General features: G+C 36.6%; 1 long non-coding RNA gene across 3 annotated transcripts in view; it reads left to right on the top strand.

The window, feature by feature from the left end:
* Positions 1–11,164: 11,164 nt before the first annotated feature.
* The window catches only part of LOC125276773, a 65,158-nt gene continuing 48,563 nt past the window's right edge, over positions 11,165–27,759 (top strand). For 2 of the 3 annotated variants that reach the window (XR_007186749.1, XR_007186750.1), the window contains exon 1: positions 11,165–11,619. This is a non-coding gene — a long non-coding RNA (uncharacterized LOC125276773). The remainder of the gene's footprint in view (positions 11,620–27,759) is intronic. The other variant, XR_007186748.1, reaches the window with a different exon arrangement.

The raw sequence follows: 27,759 nt of genomic DNA, 5'->3' as shown, positions 1-27,759 counted from the left end.
GGGGGGGCGGGTGTAAAAGCAGCTGCCGCACTGCAATATGACTAGAGGCCGTGGGGGAAAAATGAAACCTAATTATCCTAGACTAGCCACGTGCTAATGAGCCCCTTCAAAATTAATCCCACGCTCCCTCGTCTCTATTATCTAATCTGTTTGTGTTTATATGACACAAATTAAAAAAATGGATAAATAAGAAACTTGAGGTGCCCTGAGCACTTAAAATAAACCACAGGGACTGAATTCCAAATGAGTGTGTGACATTTGCATTGGGGACGTTGCTTTGAATTACAGAGAAGTTTTGTCAGAACTGAGCTGAAGTGGATGGATTGAAGCCTCAGTGTATGATCAAGTGTGGTGGATTTTACATTGGTTTTATTTAATAATTCTGCCGTAATAAGTAATTTTTAACTGAATCTGGTTTGCTAAAAATAATGTACAGACAATTCCCGATTTTCAGTTTTGTTGTAATTTCTTATTAGTAACTTTTTTTTGTATTGTATCCCATGAGTACTCCATAAAGACCATGTATACTACCATTCAAAAGTTTGGGGGTCAGGGTTTTTTTTTTTTTTTTTTTATTATATGTTTATTCAGCAAGGATGCATTACATTGATTAAACTTGGCAGTAAAGATTTCTACTGTATTTCAAATAAATCTATTCATTAAATTAAGCAGCAGAACAGTTTTCAACATTGGTAATAATAATAATAATAATAATGTTATTTATGAAGGATCATGTGACACTGAAGACTGGAGAAGTGTCTGCTGAAAATTCAGTGCTGCCTTTTCAGGAAAAAAATACATTTTAAAAATATTAAAATAATAAATATTTATCTTAAATTGTAATAATATTTCACTATATTAATGTTTTATTATATTGTGATCAAATAATTGCAGCCTTGATGAGCATAATTAGTTCAAAAACATTTAAAAATTTTACCGACTCCAAATATTTGAATGGTAGTGTAGGTGTTGTGGTTGCTCTGCTACCAAGAAAGGCAGAGGGGGGAATGGCTGGTTTTAAACCATTGACTATTGGGCCATGTGTGCAGCTCTTATCTGATTTACAGACTGCATGTCCTAAAGTTAGATAAAGAACACATGTGGATTTATGTGCATGTGCTGTATTTTATTTGTTAAAACATTTCTCAATCTTTCCCCATTACAAGTGTTTTCATTAGCTTAATCAAGAAAAGCATAGGGCTTAGATGTCATTTAAACATCTGGTCCAACCACGCAATGTCTTTGGCGATGATTATATATGGAGAACAGGTTATGAAACTGGCAGTTAATGATGTGATGAATGCAAAAACCCAGGGCAAAGTACCGCTGTACCAAGCCCACATACACACAAGAGAGGTGAGAGGAGGAGTCCCATCACCCCTGAGTGCCTGAGATGGCTTTTTTTCGGCCTTGACCACTTCCATCCATCCCCTTAGATCCAGGGGGGGCATCCTAAATTTCCAAAAGAGCCCCATGATGACTTAAAATGAGACACAACAACTATTAAAATAAGCTGAAATATTTTTTCCTTATTTTATTGACCCCCTAATAACTTTTTCTTTGAAGAATAAGGATTCCCAAATTGTTGGAAAACTTAGATATATGAGGGAATTTTAAAAGTGTAATTTCTAGAACTGGAAGATTCATGGAAAATGCCAAAAATATTTTATCGGGTGAAAATTTTAAAAACATCCTTATCCTTAATCTTTATCCAGCGAATCACAATAAACTGGAAAATTAACTGCCTTTGAGTAAAAAAGATTGAGAACTGTTGATCTGAATTATCATTTAGAGTGTGAACAGAATTCTGGAGTCACTCCTGAAACTGCAGTAATTGACACATTGATAAACATAATAAGCAAACTTAGTATCTTGCAAATGTGAACAAGTAACATGAATACCAACAGTTTATCCTTTTTGATGTCTGCTCTTTTTGAAGAAAGAAATGTTAGCAACCAGAGACATTTATGTCTGAATGATGGCTGAAACTTTGCACTACTAGCACTTTTTATGTTTATTGTGTTTTATAACATGAATTGAACACTGAACATCCTAAACTTTGGGCTTGGCTTTGAGGGAATCTAGTCCATACAGGAGAATGAGGGCTATTTAAATAGACGTGAGAGACTCTCACTGTTTAACTGCATAAAACAGCTCCTTCAGCCAAAAGCAGAACACTTCTCTCTTTTTCAGTAAATCAAAGACACATCCCACAGCTTCCACAACCACACACAACTTCCATACTTGAAAAGTGTTCCAACTGCACCCACTGCTGCCGTCATCAAACACAAGCAAATGACCATACCACTAATGTGCCTGGACATTGAACTTAATGATTGAATCATTGAGAGCCTGTTCTGTACACTTGTAAAAGCTTCATATTAGTTGTGTGGATTTCCCATGAAGCCAATATTGCGGTATGGTTGCAGTGAAATCTAATTAGCCTTCCATCCAACAGAAGAAAAACACCAAGAGTGTAACTGGAATTTTACTGCAAAAGTACTTTGTGTTACCCATGAGGAGCAAGTTTATATGTCCCTTTAGAGAGTTTGTTCAGTTCCCACTGTTAGTTTTTGCATGAGTTTCCATCACTCCGTTGGGAGAAAGATGGTTTGTACTTGTTTAGTTTTGGAAAAGCTGAATTTTCAGCAGCCATTACTTCAGTCTAGAGTGTCGCTTGATCCTTCATGTCTTTACTGTCACTTTGAATGGTAATAGATTTATATATATATACACACAGTGTATATAAAGAGGTAGCGTTTTCTTATTAAATTTAAGGCTTTAACTTTCCTAGCTTAGTTGTGTTGTTGTTATTATTATATGCATTTAGTATTGTTTTCCCCTACTGTCCCATAGAGTAATAGAAAACACATCCAGTACTTTGCGCAGACCATTAAAACAACTTCATTCTCTCAGACCCAGTCTTTACTCATACGCTCTTCTCCGAATGCCTAAGGGCAGGCGAATGGCTGTTTGCATTAGGTTGCACCTTGTCAACAGAGCTTATAAAAGCTGTTGTCCCCAAATGAGAGTGATATCAAAACCTCAACACAAGCATTCGATTAGCAGGCCCATGAGGGCCTCCTGTCTCCCCAGAGCCCCCCTGCCCTCCAACCCTACTGAAAGTCATCTTGCTCCCTCTTTGGCGGCCATTAGACTAACTGTGTTACCCAGGCCTGGTATCCCCTGCAGCCCCTCAGCTCATCTCCACTAAGTGGATAATGTCTTTAGACTGATTATGAGAGTGAAGGATGCTATTGAGATGGGGCCCTGCAGCAGCGAGTCCTTTACAGGCCAAATATTTTTACAGCGGTCCAGGTGTTTCATTCTCGGGAGGGGGAGGGTTTCACATGATTGACACAAATGTGAGGAGAGACATTTCACGTAGAATGATAGCTTAGCTACTATTCTCATCTTAAGGCTGTAAGAAACCAAAAAATGAAATTCTACTCACTCATATTGCTTGAAATACATTTCCATACAAAAAAAATGATATTGTAATTGTCCAAAATTGCAAAAAAAAAGATAAAACTTATGCATCAATTATGATTTTAATAAAAGTGGCTTCCAAATGAGGACAATTACAAGCAATTTACCATCCAAGAATAAACATAGCACCAAATTTCAGATTGAGCTACAGCGAGAAATATATACTGTGTATACATATTTTAATCCTTTTTACATTATGTACATATCCATATACATACATATACACACACACTTTGGCACTGATGTACTGTAGACTCAACCTCAATTCTTCCACAAACACAAATTGTTTAAAGTTTAGTTGATTCATGCCTCTTGGCCTTCAGTATTATTTACCAGGCAGTCTCTTTCCTCCTAACAATACTGTGAAATCCCCCATCAGAAATATTTGTGGACTCAGTAGACCTCTTCCTTTTCTTGGGTCATCAGTGTAGGCCCCTTTGCTCGCTGTGATTGACAGGCCTGAGTAGGAAGTTGTGTTTCCACTCGCCCTCACCTCACTGGTCCCCTGATATGCGAAGCCTTTATCAGTGAGAGTTTCTGTAGACCTTCTGACTTTTTCACGTCTCTCATCTCATATGCATGTTTCATATCCCCGGATCATTTTCACCCACCGGAAGGAAAAGGGGTACACACGAGGGGAAAAACCCAATAATGGCCAGAGAAACATGCAATACTGAGTTCTAAATTTGAACATACACCGTTGCAACTATAAATCTGAAAAAATAAGAAAGTTTTATTATTGTTCTAATACATCTTTGTTTCTAACTTATTTGAACCTACATTGCATTGAAGTGCAATTCTAAGTAAATATAAATTTTAAACAATCTGAAAAGTTACTTTTTTACATCACCACTAAGATTTTTCTTTTGAAAGAAATTAATACTTTTATTTAGCAAGGATGCATTATATTGATTTAAAGTGACAGTATTGTTACAAAAAGATTTTTATTTCAAATAATGTTCTTTTGAACTTTTTGTTCAGCAAAGAATCATGAAAAAAATATATCATGGTATCACATGATCCTTTTTGAAGGATCATGTGACGGTGAAGACTGGAGCATAGACTGTAAAAAAAAATATGGACGTAGTGTCCGTTACATGACCCATAGAGCTCTGAACAGCAATTTTGAAGCGAAAATGAGGCTGCTGCCATCTTAGCAGCAAGTGACCGCACGTCACTCCCGGATAAGTGAAAATGGGCAAAGAGGTGGTACGTGGTAGTAGCCCATATGACTGGTTGCTGAAACCACGCCCGTCTAGCTCGACGTGACCATGTTAGCTATCTATCTTACTATCTAAAATATTAATAAAGATAACAAGCTATATAATTAGAAAGTTCTAAAGGTTTACTATTAATCTATGCTGTTATTTATTTTATTTTTTATTTTATAAGATTTAGATGCTCCAACACCAGTAATTTGTGTGGGGTGTGCAAAAAACAACAAAAAAATCAAACGGAACTTCATACCTTTATAATGAAATAGAGATTGCGAGATGAATCCAATCCGTGGCACTTGGGTAAAATGTCCATTGCAAAACAAAACAGTATTTTTTTGTCCACGAAAGCGTTAAATCCATGAAATATATTATCCATTGTTTGCATCACATTTCTTCTGAATGATCTGCTCTCCATCATCGTTCAAGAAATAATGCAATCTGAGCAGCGTTTATGTTGTAAAACTGTCTGTGATCGTATATATCTCACAAACAAATGAGCTTGTGTCCAAAGTATAATTTTTCAAAATAATGCAGCAGTTTTAGTTATAATATCCAAGCAGTGCTGTCGGAGTTTTATATCCTCCTGCTATTGTCATTGTAGTAAATCTCAGGAACTTTTAGCCAATGCCAAGACGATCCAACAAAGTGTGTTCTGTTTATCTTCCGCATGCGAGCACATACAGACGCACATCAGTCTCAACTATTAATGCAGCAAGCCATATTTTATAATTGTATTAAAAAAAAGAGAGGAAAAAAAAAGCACCAACACGGCAGAAATGCCAAATTCAGCGGCTGGAATTAGCTGAGGTAACAATAACATGACGGCTCACAGACAGCAGGGGCATACCTGTCACTCAAGGGTAACACTTTATAATAACTGCACACTATGAAGCATTAGTTAAGCATTAGTTAATAGTTATTTCATCACTTATAAAGCATTAATAGACATTAGTAAGTAGTTTATAAATACAGCTATAATTGCTTTATTCTTGATTTATAAGCATATCTATAATGTGTTCAATAATTGTATTTTCATACTTTATTAATAATCAATTTATCATTTCTAAATTAAGTATTACATTATTTACAAACCAGTTATTTAGGAGTTGTCAGTAGTTCATTTAGTAAGTGTAAGAAAATGATTAATAAACTATTTAAACATTCATTTATACATCTTATTATTTAGACACATAGTAATAGTTACGTAGTGTGTTAGTAAATGTTTTATTAACACATATTCCTACTGCAATTCATGATTAATTCAGGTAGTTATAAAACATTTAGAAGTGGTCAGTTAACTATTTTTGTGAGCTCATCTAAAGTGAGGACTGTTTATGCTTTGTAAAGCTTTTATAAATGAGATTTAAAGGTTCAGTGATCTTCTGCACTGCTGTTCTCTAATATGTTTTAAAGTTAGTACCGAGGTAGTTTTGACACTAGGAATATGTTAATAAAGCATTTATTAACACACTGAGTAACTAATACTATATGTCTAAATAATAAGATGCATAAATGTACATTTAAATATTTTATTAATCATTTACTTACACTTCCTAAATGATCTTATGAACCACTGACAACTCCTAAATTACTGGTTTGTGAATAATGTAATACATAATTTAGAAATGATAAATTGATCGTTAATAAAGTATGAAAATACAATTATTAAACTCATTATAGATATGCTTATAAATCAAGAACAAAGCATTTATAGCTGTATTTATAAATGGCTTACTAATGTCTATTAATGTTTTATAAATGATGAATTAACTATTTACTAATGCTTAACTAATGCTTCATAGCGTGAGTTATTCTAAAGTGTTACCCACTCAAGTGACCACGCCCTTAATTATGCAGAACTTTAAGGCTTAGTATAATTTAAACTGTTGAGTTATAAAAAAATTCACCCCCCTCAGAGTTGTCATGAAGGGCAAAATTAGCTATACAGACCAAAACCACAATTTGAACCAGACTGTAAACATGTTTTTTTCTGCTGTAAACTTTAACATGGGACTCAATGAGATTCTGCTCTCTTCTGCAGCCTGTCCCTAGCGGCCAGTCGATGAATCACAGTTTCAGTCACTTCCGTATTGGCTTCATGAGAAACTGGGAGAGGTTGCCGCTTGGACTGGAGTAATAAATGCTGAAAATTCAGCTATACCATCAAATTAATACATTACATTAAAAAAAAAAATTTAAAAAATAAATTATTGTGTAATAATAATTATAATAATATTTTTCAATATTGCTGTTTTTGGTCAAATAACAGTAGGTATGCATGTCTTATTGTTACATAATAGTTTTCATCATTTACCATAATGACAGAGGCCTTAAGATATGAGCATGTTTGATTCACTCCAAACAAATTGACAGTCACAAATTCATTTTAACTTTATTCTAAAATGACCTGTTAATCAACACTTTAAATGTCCTTAAAGACCCAGTTGAGACCTCTGATTTATTAGTTACCGCTATAACATTGTGCAAGATTATTTGATGTACTTTTCAAATTACATTGTTTAATAAATCCCCTGTAGCCAGTGAACTTCATTGTAAGCATTGGTAATGACAGGGGAGGACATGTCCTGACGTGTCTCTGAGATGCTGATGGTGGCTGCCAGGACATTAGACCTGCTGAGTAATTACCCTTCATTTAAGATATTCAGCTTCTAAACAATAAGGAGTAATAATACCTTATCAATGTCAGACTGACTTGTCACATTATGACAGATTTACTGTTAAAACAATACCACTGGCTCTCGAAAGCAGACCTGCCCTGAGACGAGCCGTCTGCACTCTACACATGGGCCGCTTCCAGTGCTGTCACTACATCACACTGCACACTCCCACCCATGTCACACCTCCACAAAACCTCATAATGCACTGTTCTCAAATAAAGTAAGTCTTAAAGCATTTCTGACTGTTTCATTTTAAGTTTGAGAACAGGATGAAAGCTCTTTGACACCCATAATAAACTCCAATGTGATCCATTTTGATTTGATTCAATTTAAAATGTGATACTGTTTTCTTAACAGATTGGGAAGCTTTTAGATTCATTTGCTGATTTATATCTGCTAAGAACATTTTAATAAAAACATTATTTGAAATTCTTAGTGTGGGTGTGTAAGTGGGTTGGTGTCTGTTTCTCTGTGCGATCATTTAGGGAAATAGGAAGGAAGGAGGTGGTCTATTAACTGTAGTGCTACTTGGCCCTAACACCTTTAAGACAGCTGATGATAATCTATTTGTCCCAATGGCCAGCAATTCAGGAACAAGAGGAGACAGGCCTGTCATCAAAGGCTTTCAGTCATTTTTGGCAATTAGCTGTGGTTTTTCAGTGCAAGTGTTGGCGTTTCTGTTCTGTCAAATAGATACAAGATGTCAGTTTTAGGCAGTGGACTCTTGCCTTTCAAAGCAAGTGGCATCAAGGCTACAAACATGTACTATCAGCAGTCACACATCTAAATGCCTTGTTTTAATTTAATTTTGTTAAAATACCTTTCAGGCATAATATAGCATTTTTGTGGGGATCAGAGTTCAGGCTGTATGTGACACTTCAAGGTGTGATGAACATCATGCTGACCCCTTTGGCAAAAAAAACCCCTCATACTCAATAAGTCCAAACACGTTTTGAAGTATAGGTCTACTAGTTTTTATCCATGTTGTCCTTTTTAATAAGAAATTTGACATTTGTTCAGTTATTTGTTTCATTCAGTTATTTGTTTACTAATGGTCCAAAAGAAAAACTACTAATAACAACGGCCAAACAGTTAGCAAATGAAATATTTTGTGCTGTATTTAATATTGTAGTAATTATTTTTCAAGCAAACAAATTGACTTAAGGCCAGTGTGGGGGTAGCGCATTACAAGTAACATGCATCACATAATCAGATTACTTTTTTGATGTAACAAGTAATGTATTATACACATTAATATTTGAGTAACTTTAAAAAAAAAAAAAAAAAAAAGTTATGCATGTTTACATATTTAGTCAATTCGCTTAAACATTTTTTAAACTACTGAAATAAAATTCTTTCTCTTTTCCATAACGGTCACTTAGACTGTCACTTGTGTGAGTGTGAACAGACAAAAAGTATAAAAGTTACAAAACACATTACTTTCAATAAAAAGAGTTGTACAGTGAGTGATATAACCCATAATGTTAAGAGATCTTTTGTATGGGATACATAGCTCTAGTAATATATAAATGTACATTTTAAAAGAAAATTAAGGAGTATGTTTTATAGGATGTGTTGTTGAATGCATTGGTGTGTTGCACTTGCAAAAAAATACTTCTCAGTAAAAAAACAAAACAAAACCCTGCAACGCTTGGAAGAGGGCCAGGTGAGATAAAGTAATGCAAAAGTTAAGTACTTTTAATAAAAAGTAACTATGTAACATAATTAGTTACTTTTTTAGGGAGTAGTGCAATATTATAATGCATTACTTTTAAAAGTAACTTCCCCAACACTGCTTAAGGCTGTAATACACAACACAACCTTTTTTTTCGTGATTTAAAAAAAAAAAAAAATTCTTATTGCGCTTTGTAGTCCAGACAAGTCAATGCTAATTGCCAAAAGTCAGTGCCAGTGGTGTATGAAGGGCACAGACTCATATTTTCTAGTTTCAGACTATGATTCCATCGGATATCAAACGTATAATATTTGGAGCCGTTCCAAATGTGTTTTAGTACACATTGTTTTTTGTTTGTTGTCATGCATCTTCTAGCAAGAGGTTTATGTTTCTATGTGAGTTTGTTGTGTTTAGAAAAACTGTTAAGCTGTGTCCAAAATCACATACTGTCTGAGTAGGTACTACATTTGAATTTAAATTTAGTGCATTCTATATAGTATGTATGCGTGTAGTATGAATGAAATCCAGAAGTACTACATCCGCAATGTTGTTACTGTCACATGACCTACCAGCATCAGTTATGTCTCTTCAACTCCATTCACAAATCCTCTCCCGTGGCCTCATGGGATAGTAAAGTGTCCATCGTATGCGCACTTCAGAATCTCGCCGGAAGTAGTAAGTCATCCGGGTACTTTTCGCCTGCTGCTTTTCAAATACTATGAATTCGGACAAACTACTCTTTTTGCATACTGTTTTTTGCATAGGCTACTATATAGTAGAGAAGTATTAGATTTCGGACGCAGCATTGTGTGATCCTCAGTCATTTAGTGTAATAGATAGATATGGATAAATAGGCTAGTATTTTAATATAAACATGCAGAAATATTAAATAATAAAAATATTATGGTCCTGGCTTGTTAATAGTTATCAAGAGTAAGGTAAAAGTTTTTTTTTTTTTTTTCATTTAACACATTGCAATTATGAGCTGTAATGGGTTCAGGTTATTTCTACCTGTCTTGGTGACAAATATTCTTGTATTTGCTTGTCTATGTGTCCTGTGTCTATGTCCTTCTATATCCTGGCTTGTTCCATCAACATGTCCAAGTCATGACACTTCAGAAACTCCACCTAACACTCACCATGTATTGTAAGATGCCCATGCTCCCCAGGACCGAAAACAGAGGCCAGAAGTTTCTTGGCCAGCGAGCCTTCAACAGAGCTCTGACTGAGCCAGAGTTTTACACTAAATGTAACTGATTTTGTCTCGGGCCAAGCACAACACTGTAATGCATCTTAAAAGCATGACAAGTTCAAAAACTGCAAAGCCGTAGGCTGACTCATTGGGGCCTTTTCACAGGGGCCAATATTAAGATATTAAGACTCAACAGCAGGAGATTTAAAGTAGTGCACTGCCAAAGCCTATGTACTTATTATTAGGATTAGCATTCTAGTCCAAATCACCAAAATGTATCGTGGTAACTGGTGCATTCGCAACTTGCAATTGCAAGACTAGACTGGATGGATTCACAGTCTGGAGATAAAACATCACAGTATGTGCCCATACTATGCAATTTTATGTAAAATCCATCAACACAAATCTGCAGATGTCTGACTTTTGGAAACTAGCATCGACTAAGCCTAAAGCGCTATTTAGTCATATTAAACATCAATCATTTTAAAAAGTTAAACATTTTAAATACAGTCTATACAACAGTCTCCGTGCTCACAGCGTCATCATACTGACATCATACTTGCGCCACTCTATTTTTTCCCCGTGTATAGCCTACTATATTCACAAAATCAGTTTTTTGGATTGACTTCCGCTTTTAAACAGGATTGACTGTCAAACGCACAGCAACTGACATTAATTTACACAACTTCATGATTAAAGCTGCTGTCCGTAACTTTTTTGTGTTCAAAATTTACAAAAATGATATAATGAGAATGTACAACATGAATCCATTTTCCAAAGCGTGTTTTTGTCTTACCCTGAATCATGGTACACTTATAATAAGTGTTTATATTCGGATTATTTCACACCGGACTGGTAGGACCCGCCGCAGAGTATCATAGTAACTGCGTGACTCGCCATAGACATACACGGAGAAAAGTAGCTCCGGCTACAATGTTCTTCCGCAAGACGCGTGCAGTTCTGTTTATTAATCGCTAGAGGGCCAAAAATCGCGGACTACAGCTTTAAGTAACGATAAATTTCCTGTTGCTTCACGTGTAACCCGGTGTAACCACAGTGAGAGTGACTAAAGTGAATATTAAAAATGGCGTCCGTAACAACGGAAAGTCTTATCACAGGGTGCGTCTCAATCAGCTCCCTAGTTCAGTAGTCAGGGCACTCAGGGAATCAGCAACATTCATTTTGATATACTGATTCACGACCTAGGGAGCTGATTGAGACTCAGGGACGGTTGACGCGGCTAGACAGCAGCCAGCGTGAAAGAGCGCAGCATTTAATTTGGGCCAAGAAGACAAAGCTGACGAAAGCAGTTCCATGAGGAAACGTCGACTGGGTCCAAAAGATATGACAACGCATTTCTCCGTCCATGTAAGTTACTAAAACACACACGAGACAAGCGCGTGTGCAGCGCAGAGACTATATGACGTGACAGACACAATTCTCTGTGAACGCAACCGTACGCACTCAAATAGTACCTGACTGACAACCCTATGGAGCGGAAATAGTCTCAAAGGTAATTTATTAACAAAATATCATTAACATACTAATTCATGCTCATAAAAAGTACTCTATTGTAAAAAAAAAAAAAAACTGAGGTAGAGAGTAGATGCTTCTTATGTCTACCTTTGTATCTTTCTCTCATATTTTATAACAATCACATTAGGTGTCTTAATTAAAATAGACCCGCCCTCAACCCGTTTGATTTGAGAGAAGCTGTCAGGTGAGGTCTGCAGCTTACACCATATAGTTTGTAGGCTACCTGAAGGTTTTCTCATGCTCCGGGTGATCTACTTTAATAAGAATAATTAAATACCATACAGGTTTATACAGTATTATTAATAGTTTGTAGTTAATTTTGAGTTTATAGGTTTAAATTCAGCCCAAATTATTGTACATATAACAATTATTATACACGAAACACAAATGTATAATTTCTTCTTTTTCAACATTTTACCACTTTGTTTCCCATGATTCCCTTTTGCCATTTTTTTTCAATTACTTCATTTGTTTTCCCATGGAAAACTTGCAGTCTTGAATAGAACAGGTTTCTCAAGCTTTCAACGTGCACATGATATTTGAGATGAAAACAAATAACATAATGTTGCATATTATATTTAATGTTGGGTAATTTGTTTACCTCATGACTATTTCCAGATGTTTTTATTTGTCTTCTTGATTCCTGTGAAATGGCAAAGAATACCAGGGAATTTATTTTTCTTGGAATACAGATTTAAGAGCCATGTTCAAATACTGAAATCGATTAAAAGACAGTTCAAGGGAATGAAAGTCACTCTATTTATGCAAATTTTCTTAAATACAAAACAAATAAGGCAGCACCCCATAAAGCTATCATTTCATTAAATATAATTTTAGTGCTTGCACTTGGCAAAGTGAAGGACGCCCACACAAAGTATAAACTGTAATGTGATATATTAATCTCTGATCGTTTTTCACTTGAGTAGAATCTATTTGGTGTGTGTATGTGTGTATTTCCTCTCTATGTTCAATGTAGAGCACAGTAGTTCTGTATATCAGAGCTCTATTCAGGAGCCCATAATTTCCTGCATTTCCCCTGGTACTCTGCTGGAGACGCAGCTGGCCTAGTCTGACGTGCATCTCAGCCATTGTTTCTGCAAAGGATCAGCTCCCAGCTGAACTCACATCCTGCCTATGAAGGAAGCATAAGGGACAACACAAGAATATGTGCGCAGAAGGCTTTTTTTTTCAGAACAGGAGGGTTTAATGAAGCCTAATGAAGATCTATGTGAGTCCAAAGTGGATTTGACTGTTCTGTTAAAAGTGCAAGGCTGTTAGCATTCCTTTTAAGCAACAGATTCCCAAAGTTGGCTCAGGTCAGACTCAGAATTTGTTTGCGTCACCTGTTTGGAAGCAGTGTAGATGTTTGGATTTTGTCACAAACAGTATTGTGCATGGAATTGGTTTAAAAATTGAGATCAATGTTGCTGTTAACATATGACCTAAAAGTCCTTCTATCTGCTCCAAATTTATGTGACAATGACAAAACACGATGGATCAAAAGGCAATTGTTTTGATTTCAATGAGCTGAAAATAATTTAGAGTACGCAAAACACAAGTAACCCCCAGGAGTTCTGTGGTCTACACACTTTGGAACAAGAGAACCAAATGAGCGTATTTCATCTATGGCTTCCAATGCAAACAAGGGCTTAATTTTGGCAGCGACCACTGTGCTTTGCTGATACTGTTAATTGTACTATAAGGGACCTGGTGAAATCTGCGTACTGTGTGGTAAGTAAGTGTGCGGTCCTTCTTCTTGCGATAGTACAGGCCTCCTTCCTTAAGCCTGAATAGCACTTTTTGGCACACGTGGGATCAGGTATAATGATGTCTTTGGCTGCCGGTACACTGTAAACGAACTCAAAGCGCTTGTGTTTATGAGCGATCGGGCTGCTTGGGGACAGATCAGAAGCAGGCCTGTAGCTTAAGCTAGAGTTACGTTATATTTTTAGTCAATTGATCTCATATTTTCAACTAAAATTATATGGAAAGGAATGTCAAAACCGACCAAGCAGTGAAGGATCTATCGGAAGAGTTGAGCCTAGTGATGATAGAAATTGGAGGACCTCTGAGGAATTTTGCAGACTTGAACAAAATGTAAAACCAGAGTATGTCAAGATTTGTGTAATGAGGGAAATTCCGTATGGTAACTCTGTACATATGTAACCTAGGATTTTTAGTTATTATGTTGAGGACTTGCTCGCATTTAGACATCTTAGAATACGCTGTTGTTTTTCAGATCCCTGTTTTCTGGCCATTGCTATTTTTCTTCCTTCTGAAAGGTATATTTTTCCTAAAATAACAAGTGAGAGCAGTAGATTTGAGTTTTATTTCTAATAGTACAGATTAATGTTTTGTGGACCCTTCTGAAGAAACTGAGGAAATTGTGGCATTTATAAAAAGTGTGTGAGGTGGAGAAAGAGGTGGAGTGAAAAGTTTGAGTGAGAAAGGAAAAAGACAAAAAAAAAAAAAAGAATAAGGGAAAGAGAGAGGGGCGGTTTTTGTCATCATATCTCCAAAGCCTCAGTTCTGCATTAGACTCATGGAAAACTACTTAGAACTCCAGACGTGCTAGTCTTGCCAGAATCAGCTTCCATTCCAAAAGGAATTAATATTAATATTAGAGAGAGTCGACCCTGACATGTGCAATTTAGGCCAGAACCCGTATAAATCTATCCCAGAAGCCCTCGCTTCCGGTTGGCCGAGACCTGGAAAGCTGGAACTTCGAGAGCTGAGTGTCTGAAATATCCATCGGCCAATTATCTCTCTTGCCCCGCTCGGGCTCAGAGCTCCATAAAAACTTGTCTGAGATGGACTCTAAGGCATTTCTGTTCCTCTTGCGGAAAGGGCTCTGTGCCTCGTATCCCATCTGACAAGCACTTAAATGTGAAGGACAAAAAGAATTCTACAGTTCATCTATCACCTGTTACAGATTTGGGCTGTAGCTGAAAAGTAATAGTGTAGTGTTACCCGAAGCTAGAAAGAGATCCATGAAGTCTATTACTGAAATGTTCCTAATGTTGGCCTACGAGTGGTTCAGTGTTTACACATATGGTTAGATGTATAAACCTATATACTTTTTGTGAGTTTGAATTTAAATGGAGTTGGCCATGACCCACAGGAAGTTGAATTGGATACACAGAAATTATAATTAACTGAATTACAATTTTCATAAATCAAGAAAAAAAATTAATAATGAAAAAAAATCTTCAAGACTTTTTAAAAGGGTTAGTTCCTTAAAGGGTTAGTTCACCCAAAAATGAAAATGATGTCATTAATTACTCACCCTCATGTCGTTCCACACCTGTAAGACCTTTGTTCATCTTCGGAACACAAATGAAGATATTTTTGATAAAATCCAATGGCTTAGTGAGGCCTGCATTGCCAGCTAGACAATTAACACTTTTAATGCCCAGAAAGCTACTAAAGCATATTTAAAACTGTCCATGGGCCCTATTTTAACGATCTAAACGCAAAGTGTAAAGCGCATGGCGCAGGTGCACTCAGGGCGTGTCCAAATCCACTTTTGCTATTTTAACGACGGAAAAATGGTCCGTGCGCCGGGGCGCATTTTTGAAATGGGTTGTCCCTATTCTCTTAATGAGTAATGGGCGTAACGTTCAATAAACCAATCAGAGTGTCATCTCCCATTCCCTTTAAGAGCGAGATGCGCTCGCGCCATGGCGGATTGCTATTTACATGGCGGAATTTGTTAAGTGGCCAGTCAATCTTTCAGTTGTCTGCGTTGGATGCAGGCTTTCAAATAGCTCCGCACGATGAGTCAGTTAATATATATATGTGTGTGTATTGGCACGATTGTTCAATTAATTAGCCAATTTCGTTCATCATTATAAGTAGTAATAGGCTGAATTGAAAATAGGTAGCCTAATTCTAATACATGCAATGACTATTCATCATTACATTTTTATATTTATGTAGACTACACAATAATATTCTTTTACACTGTAATCCTTTTGTTTTTAATATTTGGCATGTTTGTGTGATGCGCATCCCTGTGTGTAATAAGCAAAGTCAACGCGCACTGTGGACGTGCCCAGAGGTGCAGTTTCTACCAACGCGCTCTAACAAAAAATATTGCGCCATTGACTTTAGACTTTAGACCAGGTTTGAGTTGGTCTATGGCGCAGTCTATTTTCAGCTCCTTAAAATAGCAATGCGCCGGCAATGCGCCTGAACACACCTCTTTTTTAGACCAGCACGCCCATGGGCGCACTAACTGGCGCAAATGCATTTACTAATTTAAGGACGTGGCGCTGAACGGGAAAACGCGAATGGCGCCGGACGCAAACTAGCAAACACACTTGCGCTGCGCCTTGCGTCGCATTGCGCCGGGTGTATTATAGGGCCCCATGTGTCTACAGTGGTTCAACCTTAATGTTATGAAACGACGAGAATACTTTTTGTGCGCCAAAAAACAAAATAACGACTTTTTTCAACAAAATCTAGTGACGATTTCAAAACAAGCTTTACGAATCTTTTGTTTCGATTCAGTGGTTCGGAGCACGAATCAAACTACCAAAGTCACGTGATTTCAGTAAACAAGGCTTCGTCACGTCATAAGTGTTTTGAAACCTTTCGAATATTTCAATGGTGCACATGACTTTGTCAGTTTGATACATGCTCCCAACCACTGATTCGAAACAAAAGATTTGTAAAGCTTCGAAGCTTCATGAAGCACTGTAGTCACATGAACTGTTTTGAATATGTCTTTAGTACCTTTCTGAGCATTTGAAAGTGTTAATTATCTTGCTTTGCTGTCAATGCAGGCCTCACTGAGCCATCGGATTTTATCCAAAATATCTTAATTTGTGTTCTGAAGATGAACGAAGGTCTTACGGGTCTGGAATGACATGAGGCTGAGTAATTAATGACAGAATTTTCATTTTGTCTGATTTTTTTTTTATTTTTTTATTTTTATTAAAAATGACATATTGCAGTTACATTAAATGTCTTTGAATCTCAGTTCATTTTAATTATACTTCCTTAAACTGGAAGTATATAAAAATTCCATTTAAAAATTCCAATTAATAAATTTATAAAGTATTGTCAATTCAATTGTAATTTGCTTTGATACATTAGTAATAGTGCAAATTGTCCTTTAAGATTTTTTTTTTTGACCCAACTATGCTAGGAAAGATGAAGCATATATTATTTCTGTGCAATGGCTGGTTAGTAAGTAATGCCTTGTGCAGTCAATGAATCGCTTCTTGTAGACTCCCATGAGAGACTTTAGGAATGGAACATCTAGCTGTTGGAATTACAGTTAAAGAATCCATTTCCACTGGAGTGTTATGAGAATGTGACTTTCATTTCCAGATTTATCGAACTTAATAGATAATATTCGGAACTTAATATAACATCTACAAAATCACTTGACTGAGCCACCAATGTTAGTAATTCCAGAGCTCCGTCAAGACCCTACTGTTCTCGGGCCTTGTTCCACAGCCTCTCAGCAGGTTCAGTGTGTAGCCAATGCTAATATTCTCTGCACCTGTGTAATGTGTGCTAGAGATTTGACTGCTTAAGTTAGCCGTGTCTGTCATGCTAGCTGTTTTCATCTTGCTGTTAATTTATTTCTCTTTGCCTCTGGCATGCAACCGCCTGTGATGGAGAGAACTTGAGGGTGTTAATGTTTTTTTTCTTTTGTGCAGCAGAACTGGCTGGCAGGGAGGAGAGCTGTCCGCCTTAAAAGTCAAAATGACTAAGTATGACAAAGTGAATCAAGTGAGCTAATACTTGAACTTTTTTGAGCCATGATGGATTGACTGTCCAACACTGAGAAATATCTTCATAATATTTACTCAAATACTCCAGGAAATGAATGCCTCCAAATGGCAGTTTCAATTTACACCCTCTAAAAAGTTTCCTTTGCTCCCACACGCTCTTCCCTTTACATCATGTTTTCTTTACATCTTTTTACTTTCATATAAAAGGAAATGCTAGAATGTGGGATTGTGCTGATACTTTCCCCAGTGCCACAGCAAAGTATAGTTGACATATATTTGAGTATAGATGACAGAGAACCACATACAACAAGAGGTGCTAAAGTCAGAAAGAGTAAGCAGTTTAAATGTTCAATATAACAACATCATGTAAGAGTATGAAATGTGAGTCTGGTAATCTAAATATCTCATGAATACATTTGCCAGACAGTTGCATAATGTAGTTTACCCTGAGTATATGAAACAAATTGTTAAAAATGACTTATGAAAAATTAAAATTCATTTTCATTTATTTAATAAATTATTGAACTTATTTTTTATTACCAAAGAAGTAATATTTTGCTGGGTTCCACATTTTAGCCTTCGGTCCAAATTCAATATTTGTGCATATCCAGTTGGAAGCTGATCATATTTAGCTAGTGTGAATAGCAAAAAATCACATAAAATGCGATTATTTTTTATTTATTTATTTATTTTTTTTACATTTTAACAAATCTGTTTTGAGCTACATTCATATGTGGTTTGAAATTGTATTTTTGGAAATCTGTTTCAAGTCTGACCGCTCTAATCAGATTTTGCATGGCTTGTCACTTTCTCACGTCACGTAAAACGTAAACATGTCGGACACTGTTATAGGAAACGTGCTTAAAGTCACTGCAAAATGAAGGTTTTGTTGTTGCAAAGTGCTGGTTAGGCAGAAAAATGCCTGAAAATGCAAACTTTTGAAAAAAGTTTCAAAGTGCATTTTTTTGAAAACGATACCGTTATTGTCTTTGTGTAAACTACAAAAACGTGAATTTGTGAATACAGTGACGTCATGTACACGCATAGTACGTGTTCAGTCTATAGGTGCATAGTTTTTCTTTACAAAGTAATGTCGCCAACTACTGGCCTGACATGCATAATACAGCGTTCTTAATCGTTTGTGAATGGGGATCGTTTTGATGACGTTGTTGTTTGTACACGAAAAACGTGAAGGAAAAACCTTTCCGATTTTAATACATCGTTGTCATGTAAACGTACCCTTAGAGTAACCTCATTGGCAGGAAGTAAGTAGGCTACTCTCATGTTTTATCTGTTTTCATTGTGAAGCATTGTGTAGAATGTATTTATCAAACTTGATGAGTCAACTCTGTTATCAGAGTTATTGCAAGAAAAATCATCCAATAATTATCAGTTACTCCAAACTTACATGTGGGCCCAACTAACTCCAACTGGTTGATAACTTATTGTTGGCAACCCTGTTACCCATTCTGCCTTGCTTTTCTAAATTTTCTACCAGAATATTTTACCAAAAAATACATTAATGTTTTATTCACTTTTCATATTAATTTAATGTTTATTGTGAGAAATAATTAGATCACACATTGTTCTAATCTAGACATGTTGCTATATTTTGGTAACAGGGTTGTAAAAATATCCTAAAATAAACTAAAATGGCTTATGTAGTTTGACCTCCTGAGGTGGACAAATGACATCTAAGTATCATTGTTGACTGTACCCCAAAACAAAAACAAATAAAAACATAACACAGTGAAGTAGCTGAAGTACTATAGTGTATCACAACGAACCTTTAGTATTTTGCTTAAAAAAAGAAAAAGATATTTCTTCATGAGGTAAGCATGCAGTGTCTTTTAGCCTGGTATGACATGGTGTTGTGTGCTGTGTGTTTATCAGACATTTAGTGTAAAAAGCTGTTGTGTGGCTATGTGCTGTATACCGAGTGGTTTTATTAGAGTATTTGAGCCTGAAAACACTGTTATTTAACGTTGCGCTATGTACGCTGTGTACTATGAGCAGGAGTACAGTTTGTAGTGATCCTGGTTTAGGCTCAGGGCAGAGGAAGGGATCCAGAGCAGAAATGAAGTGGTTTAACTGAACGGGTAACCTTGAGAGTCCGGGTAGAATTACAGGTGTACTTCCTTTCCCAGGCTCAAAAGAGGGAGTGTAAATCTTTGTGGCTGAGGAGAGATGCAGCCAGGCCTGCTATTGTCATACACACATTCACACACAATGAGTCAGGCAGGTGAGCGAGTGGGTCTTGAGATTTGGCGCAAGTGAGGGAGAAAGAAAGAGAAGTGAAACCAGAGGCGCCTTGCTGAGAAGCTCACCTGGGGATGGAGCGGCGTTCGGGCTTATTCAGGTGTGAGGAGGGGTGTGTTGCCTCACCTTCACGCACACACAGATACATGATACTTCCTCTGGTCCCACATCCCGACATGCCTTGTTTCACATGAACACCATCTTGCCAAAACATCAATGCACTGATTAGCTCTACTCAGACGCATGTATTTATAGCTAAAGATATTATTTGGCACAGGTTTAAAATGGAGCGTTCACCCAAAAATGAAAAGGCTGTCATCATTTTCTTAGCCATGCCATTCCAAATGTGAATGACTTATTCAGTGGAACACAAAAGAAGATATTTTGAATAAAATGTCTCAGTATAATGTCCATACAGTGAATGTCAGTGGGGTCTAGTTGTTATGGACCCTATTGACTTTCATTGTATGGATAAAAACAGTTTTTTTTTCCTCTCTCTTTTGTGTTCTGCAGAAGAAAGTCATACAGGTTTGAACTGACATGAGGGTGAGTAAATGATGACAAACGTTTCATTTTTGGTGTGAATTATCCCTTTTATGTTTTAGAAAATGTAACTTATATTGACAATATACTTTTGTTTTAGATTTATTTTGAGCTAAATTCACTTGAGCCATCAATATTTATGTAATTGACTCTCAATGTCGGTAATTTCTTTCAATATGTTTTAATTAAATGTTTTCTTTATTACATTTTAATTGAGAGACAATGAGATCACAAACTCTTGCATATATTCAGGCAATCTTAAATAGTTTTTTTTTTGCATAAAAAAAGCACATGATGGTGCTTTATACACATACTCCTCTAAGCTAAACCCTTTGTGACCATCTTCTGGCTGCTGTTTGCAGTCTTTATGTGGATTGATTTCAGCAGCAACATGATTATCCTCATCACTTTAGCGTCCGCAGCCTCTGCGAGGCAGCTTCCCGTTTCTCAGTGCTGCAACCCTACACCAATATAGCAAGAGTTTATTTCGCCCGTTTATTTTTACTAGCAAATCTCTTCCTTCTCCATTCCTCCCACTCGTTAGCCTTCCATTGTTGGAGAGGAAGAAAGGAGAGAATGAGAGTTCGCTAAACGTGCACTATTGGAATAGTATTCTGGCTTCCCTTTTCCTCAAACTCTAGCTTCTTCTTTGCCAAACATGCTGCCAGTAAAACACAGCAGCATATGACATTTTGTCATATATTTTTTAAATGATAATGTGAAGTAAATTGAGTATGTAGTGTTTTAAGTCACTATCTTCTTAGTTCACTTTATACAGTTGGCCTATGCCTTTATATGAACACTCAAATCATAGCTGTTTTCAGCATGTTTCATTGTGTGGTAATGTCAATAACATATGACTAATATTTTTTGCTGAGAAGTGTGCTTCAGCAGGCCCAGATGTACTATCTGTGGATTTGTATCACATTTTCAGTTGACTTCGTTAGAATGGATTTCAATTCATTTTTGACATTTTCGTTCATTCTACTGTTCAAAAGTGTGTGGTCAGTAAGATTTTTTATTAATTAAGTTAAATTAAATTGATCAAAATTGACATTAAAGACATGTATAATGTAAGAAGTTATATTTTAAATAAATGCTGGTTAACACTATATTTCAATGATCCATTTTAGACGTTCTTTTAAGTAACTTTGCAACTACATGTCAACTAACTCAGAGTATTAGTAGACTATCTGCTTAATATCTGCTAACACTTTTTGATGGTCCTCCAACAGACATTTTACTGACTGTAAGTAACTTTTTAAGTACATGCCAACTTATTCTACTTACCAGAACCCCAACACCTAAACCTAACCTAACAGTGTACTAACAGTCTACTACAGTCTACTAATACTCTAATAAGAGTTAGTTGACATAGTTGCAAAGTTATTCATAGTAGAATGTCTAATAAAGTGTAACCAAATGCTGCTCTTTTGAACTGTTAATCAAAGAATCCTGAAAAAAGTCAACATAGTTTGAACAAAAATATTAAGCAGCATGACTGTTTTTAACATTGATAATTCTTGATCACCAAATCAGCATATTAGAATGATTTCTGAAGGACCATGTGACACTGGAGTAATGGCTGCTGAAAATTCAGATTTGCCATCACATGAATAAAAATATATTAAAATACAAAAGTTCTTTAAATGTGTAATAATATTTCACAATACTACTATTTTAACTGTATTTTATAACAAACAAATGCAGCTTTGGTGAGCATAAGAGACTTGGTTTAAAACATTTTAATTCCACAGAATTTTCCCCTAGGAATTAAACATATTACCTTGCAGTTTCTAGTGTGATACTCTGCTGTTTGAGCTATAGAAATGCTTTTTACTACTTTACAGTGCTATTGTCCACATTTTGTTTTTTTACCTGTATGAATACGTTTTAGTTGGCCAGATGGAGTTGATGTGTTTGATTTTGTGTTGGTTTGAATCTCACATTTGATAATTCTAGACCATATAGATGATATTTACCAAAAACAAAATGTGACTGTACAAATAGAACATTTTATTGGCGATGCATGTGTCAGTGCTTTGCTTTGTCACCAGTAGAGGGAGATAAAGAAAGCAGTCTCTAGGGAGTTCAACAATAAGGCTGTATGTGCTAAAGTGAGACGTGTCATTCAAAGGTCACTTGTTCTTCATTAAACAAGAGGCCTTTGAGAAAATTAGTCATAAAAACAAGCTGCTGGAGGTCAGCGCTAACATGTAAGTGATTGGCAACTAGATGTCCTGTTGGGCACCTGAAAGCCTGTCTGAGCGGCATGAGAGAGGTGTGATGCTTCCTGCATCAGAGTGTGTTCAGACTTGACTCTTCTGGCAGCTTTTCTCTTCAGCTTGGATGAACTCTTGCTGACATTAGTTTGAGTGTAACGTCTGCTATGACTGCATCCATATTCAAACACACACAAGACCAGTGGCCGACTGAATGCAGGTGAGAGGAAAGCGCGAAGGTCGATAGTTTTGAGTAAAGACGCAACAAGAGGCAACCGATTTTTAATAAGAAAGACCCAGCAAAGCCTGCAAGACCTGTTAGACCTAACTGTCACTGCTCAGGAACAAGGAAATGAGACGGTGTGTTTCCTTTTTGTCAAGCCAAATCATTTAAAGAGCACATGCACGTCTGGAAACACATATTTGTACAATGAAGGTACTGTATATGTGTGTGTACATGCTCTTCTCAGGTTTCCCAGTCAAATTATTCAAACCTGGTGTCTGTTTCATAGCAAGATGCAATGTCTTCATGAGATGAATAATAATGTCTTTGTATCTGCTTGTATCTGAGTGTTCAAATATGTCTTGGCACAAATGATTGGCATATTAAATGTTTTCGTTGAACATACACAATGACAACGTAATGTTTCGAGTGTAGAAAAAAACACCAAAGGCTTATCAAATTACCTTGCTGTATGTCTACAAACTTTTTACTCTGGATTAGAAGCACTTGAGGATCTCAGAGTTTAAAGAGAGATTTTAGGCTCCCGTATTAAGGGTGCTGACAGGCCGAGGCTCTGTCGTGTGTTGGAGTGATGGTGAGAAGTTAATGACTACCTGTTCAGGTGAGAACAGCACATACTGTGAAACTAGTCTGAAGACTCTCACTGACAGCTTCTCATAGGAGGGTGTGCAGAGACTGATAGGCCAGAACTTCCTCTGAAAGACAAGGTAAACAGCAGGGCGAGGATGACAGCACAGGAATGTGAAAAATGCACTTTAATGGATCCTTTAGTGTTCCGCAGGGCAGGTCAGTGAGTGAGAATAGAGAGGTAAAAGTGGTGGGCTGAGCCTTTGGAAGAACTATACAGAAAAAGGGAGGATGGAGGGTTGTGCTGAGAGACTGTCAAACGCATCTACGGACGTAGGTGGGAAAGGAGGGATCCGCTAGATATACCAGAGACGGGACTCTCTACACAGTTACTTATTGTTCAAAGGGAAACGGCTTTCAGTAGACCTTTCGCACACAGTCATGCTCGCTTTGCACTGCTGACAGATTTATCTTGGAGGACGTTAGCGAAAGGCTTAAGCTTTTGAACTCTGCTGTTGTGCCAAAAATATTACTCAACTGTGGCATTACATCATTAGGACTTTGTATTTTTAGGTGGTTGCAATGACTATGTTGGCAACTTATTTAGGAACATTTTACAGAAAATATGCTTGAATTTAGCATGAACTTGCTTATATTTTTACTTGTTATGTAATGACTTAATGTGATTTAAATTTGGCGCAAGAATAACAGCCTTATTCTGTGATTAACTATAAACATTTCAGTCGTAATTTCTGTGTAATTCTGATAAACAGAAAGACTTGTTGAAATGCAGTTTAAGGTGATTCATATATTCATAAACAAATTTAATGTAACATTTTGCCCAGATCTTTGAATCCTTGGTTGTAATCCAAGCAGATCTGCTATTGTTAGAAATGTGATTTAAGTTGTTGACAATTGTACCTAACAGCCACAGGATATCCCATGTTAATGGGGTGTTAATGGGTTTCTTTATTGCTAGGGTAATACCGTTGGTCTTTTTGTGTTTAGTGACACTTTAAAGAGACAAAGTGGAACTATTATGTACTAATTCTTAAATTACATAGATTCCTAGGTGGCACAGAGCAAGACTATTTGATGGCTTTACAGAGTAATTGGTGTAACTGGTTTTGGTTTCTCTGACCTTTGACCTTTGACCGCAGAGGCTAAGATGCACCTGCAACTGTGTGTCACGACCCATGTAACCTCAGTCACTTCAACATGAGAATACTGGTCAAGACAGCAGATGGATCCTAAAAAATAGCTTTTAATTATTTACTCTTTCCTCTATCTATAAGGCCATAAAATCAAAATCAGGCTAAGTGTGTTTCCAAGGGGTGCTCTCATTATTATGTCAAATCTAAATAAAGTGTTTTCTTCCAAAAGAAGACATTTTAAAGAATGTTCACACTGCTCACTTTCAATGAAAGTGAATTGTGACCAAGGGTTGTCAAGCTCTAAAATTGTCATCGTCAATGTCGTCCATACAACTCATGCATTACATTCCAAGTCCACTTAATCTATATAATTTCCTCACCTTCATGTTGTTGTAAAGCTTTATTACTGTCCTGCTCACACTTGTCCATTTAATGGCAGAGAATAGTGACTTTCATCAAGTTTTTCTATAAGGATGCAAATGTGTCAGAAAATATATTCCAAGTGCTCTGGAAGGGTTTGGCGAGAAGCAAACCGAAAATGTAATTTATAATCTTGACCTTGGCCCTTGCACTCCTGTACATTCAAGTGAGTGCGCAGCAATTCCTGCCGGTGTGCCCAGGAAAACGACACGAGCGTATCATTTTAAGGTATCAATTATAATGAATTTCAAGTCGAAACATGAGGCCTACAGTATAAACCTCAGTTGTGTCAGAATGACAGTTCAAATAATGTAGGCCTATAGTATACCTAACTCAATATATAATTGTTTTGTGTCGATATTTAAGAAGACTTAATGCACAACCAATGTAATAAATTATATCTTGATAAATTTTTGGTATTTATAATGAATTTAGTATTTATCATGCGACCAAGGTATGGCAGCCACCATACTCTGCCATATGCAATTGAAGTGTTTGTTTGATGGATGAGGGGATGTAAAGAGAGAGCGTGTGAGAGGTATTGGTTTATATTTCCATGTGTGTGTGAGCGTTTGTGTGAGTATGGAGTGAGAGAGAGAAGCGAGATGTGGAAGTTGATGTTTCCCTCAGGGATGTGACATCCCTGCAGAGGAACAAAACCAGTGCGGTATTAGTAACAGGATACGCCGCTAGCGCAAACTGGAAACTTGTACCTCCTTATCTAGAGGGCAAGTGAGTCGCTTTGTATCGTTTTCCCATACATACCTGATCCACCCAATAAGGTCCTGTTTGTGTCTGTGAGCTCTCAATTTACAAAAAATTCCCCAACGATCAGCCAGCACACAAGGAAACGATATGACTTTCAATCTTACACAGACAATAACAACTGTTTGTGTAATTGAAATCATTATCAATACCAGCTCATCGCTTCTTTAATAATATTTGTACAAATAACACAATGAAATACTACATGAATGTACTAATGTGTATGATTTTTCTCATTTTTACAGTTTATATAACTAGTGTTTCTTGACATAGCAGGTTTAACCTGACAGTCAACTGTGTGTGGGCATGACTTTATTTGTGTGTGTGTGTTTACTGATTCATTGCTTTAATTTCCTGAGTACTTCTTATTTCTAGTGTGTAGTTTTGTCAAATATACTGACTTTGGTGTGAGATTGGTACTGAAACTTTAAAAAATGTGACACTACCAGCATTTCTCCCTAGCATTTTGAGAAGATGAGCGGATTTGTAAACACCTCTGAATGGTCATTATGTTCACATGCTTACAGATATGTCCATGATTGGCTACAATGATCAACGTACGGGAGCGTTTGAAAGCACACGGAAGTGTTTGAAAGCGTTTTGAAAACAGGAGTGGGAGCGTTTGAAAGCAGTCGTCTATCAGCGGACCGGTCCACTGATAGACGTCTGCTTTCAAACGCTTCCATGTGTATCTGTATAAGCACTCGGTGAAGAGCATCAAAAATGTCTATTTACAACATTCTTTTGAAGCATTGATCATTGTTGCCAATCACAGACATATCTGATGAGCATGTGAACACATTGGCCAATCAGCGGTGTTCACGAATCTGCTCAACAGCAGTCAAAATGCTAGGGGGAAATGCTGTTTTTAAAATTTCAGTACCAACTTGGTATCGAAGTCGGTACTTTTGACAACACTAGTATTAAGTTGCAGTGTCTTGATTTCTATTCTTGTGTTTGTAATATAGACTATGGGTCAGTGACATATAAGGATGTCCATGATATAAAGATAAAGAAAATATTTTTAAAATGTAAATTACATGACGTGCCAATTCTCTTTGTATTCATCTTTTTTCACTTTTTATACAGTTTTTAAAAAGTTGCAATTTAAAGGGGACCTATAATGCAAAATTCACTTTTATAAGGTGTTTACACACCCTGTGGACAAACATCTGTGTTCAAACAAACCAGCCTATAATGGTAAAAATCCACCCACTCATTTTATGCCAGACTGCTTCCCAAATGAGGATCACGATAGATTTGCTCAGCAGATTAACATGATGGTATATTCTAGTTGATGAGTTGAATCAACTTAACTCCACAACAACTACATAAATTTTTCCACTAACCATTCAGAAATGTCCAGTTGCATTCTAAAAGTTGTAACTTCTTCCTGAGTCTCTTCATCAGTGTCCGACTCTGGTTCGAAAAATGTAAGGCTGAGCACCGCTACTGACAATTTCTGACATTATGGCTGTGTGAGATTCTCCTGTTTTGTTGTTGTTTAGTATTGGAAGCACAAGCTCTTCTGGAGAGGGGACAGGAGCAGCAGCTCATTTGCATTTAAAGGGACACACACACACAAAAAAAAGGATTGTTTGATATTATATATATATATATATATAACTTCCATTAACTCTACAAGTAAATCCACTTCACGAGCTTATTACTCTTCGACAGCGATGCCATATAAATATACAGAGCTACTGCAAAAACAGAAGTTCAAAACAAAAAGATGGCTGCATGCTTGATTCTTTGGTGCATAAGGGCTATAGAAGAGGTGTATTCAAGTTATTGTATGTTTGAATTGGACTTAAATAGATCAGACAAAAAAAATGAGCATCATGTCATTGACCCTAATTCTGTGCTACACTGAAATTACATAAGCTCAAGGTCTTCACTGTTAAGCTTAAGGTGGATGTTGCTATAGATTATGATAATAGCAACCAGACGTTAGCAGGGAAGGTCTGTGGTGAGACACAAATTAAGACACAATTGAGAGCTCTATTTGTTACCTCGCCTGAGGTTATACTGCTCAACATGACATTTTT

The sequence above is a fragment of the Megalobrama amblycephala genome, linkage group LG10, assembly GCF_018812025.1.
Source record: "Megalobrama amblycephala isolate DHTTF-2021 linkage group LG10, ASM1881202v1, whole genome shotgun sequence".
Classification (NCBI taxonomy): Eukaryota; Metazoa; Chordata; class Actinopteri; order Cypriniformes; family Xenocyprididae; genus Megalobrama; species Megalobrama amblycephala.
Note: the sequence above shows the minus strand (reverse complement) of the source record. Positions and strands in the feature narration are given on the sequence as shown.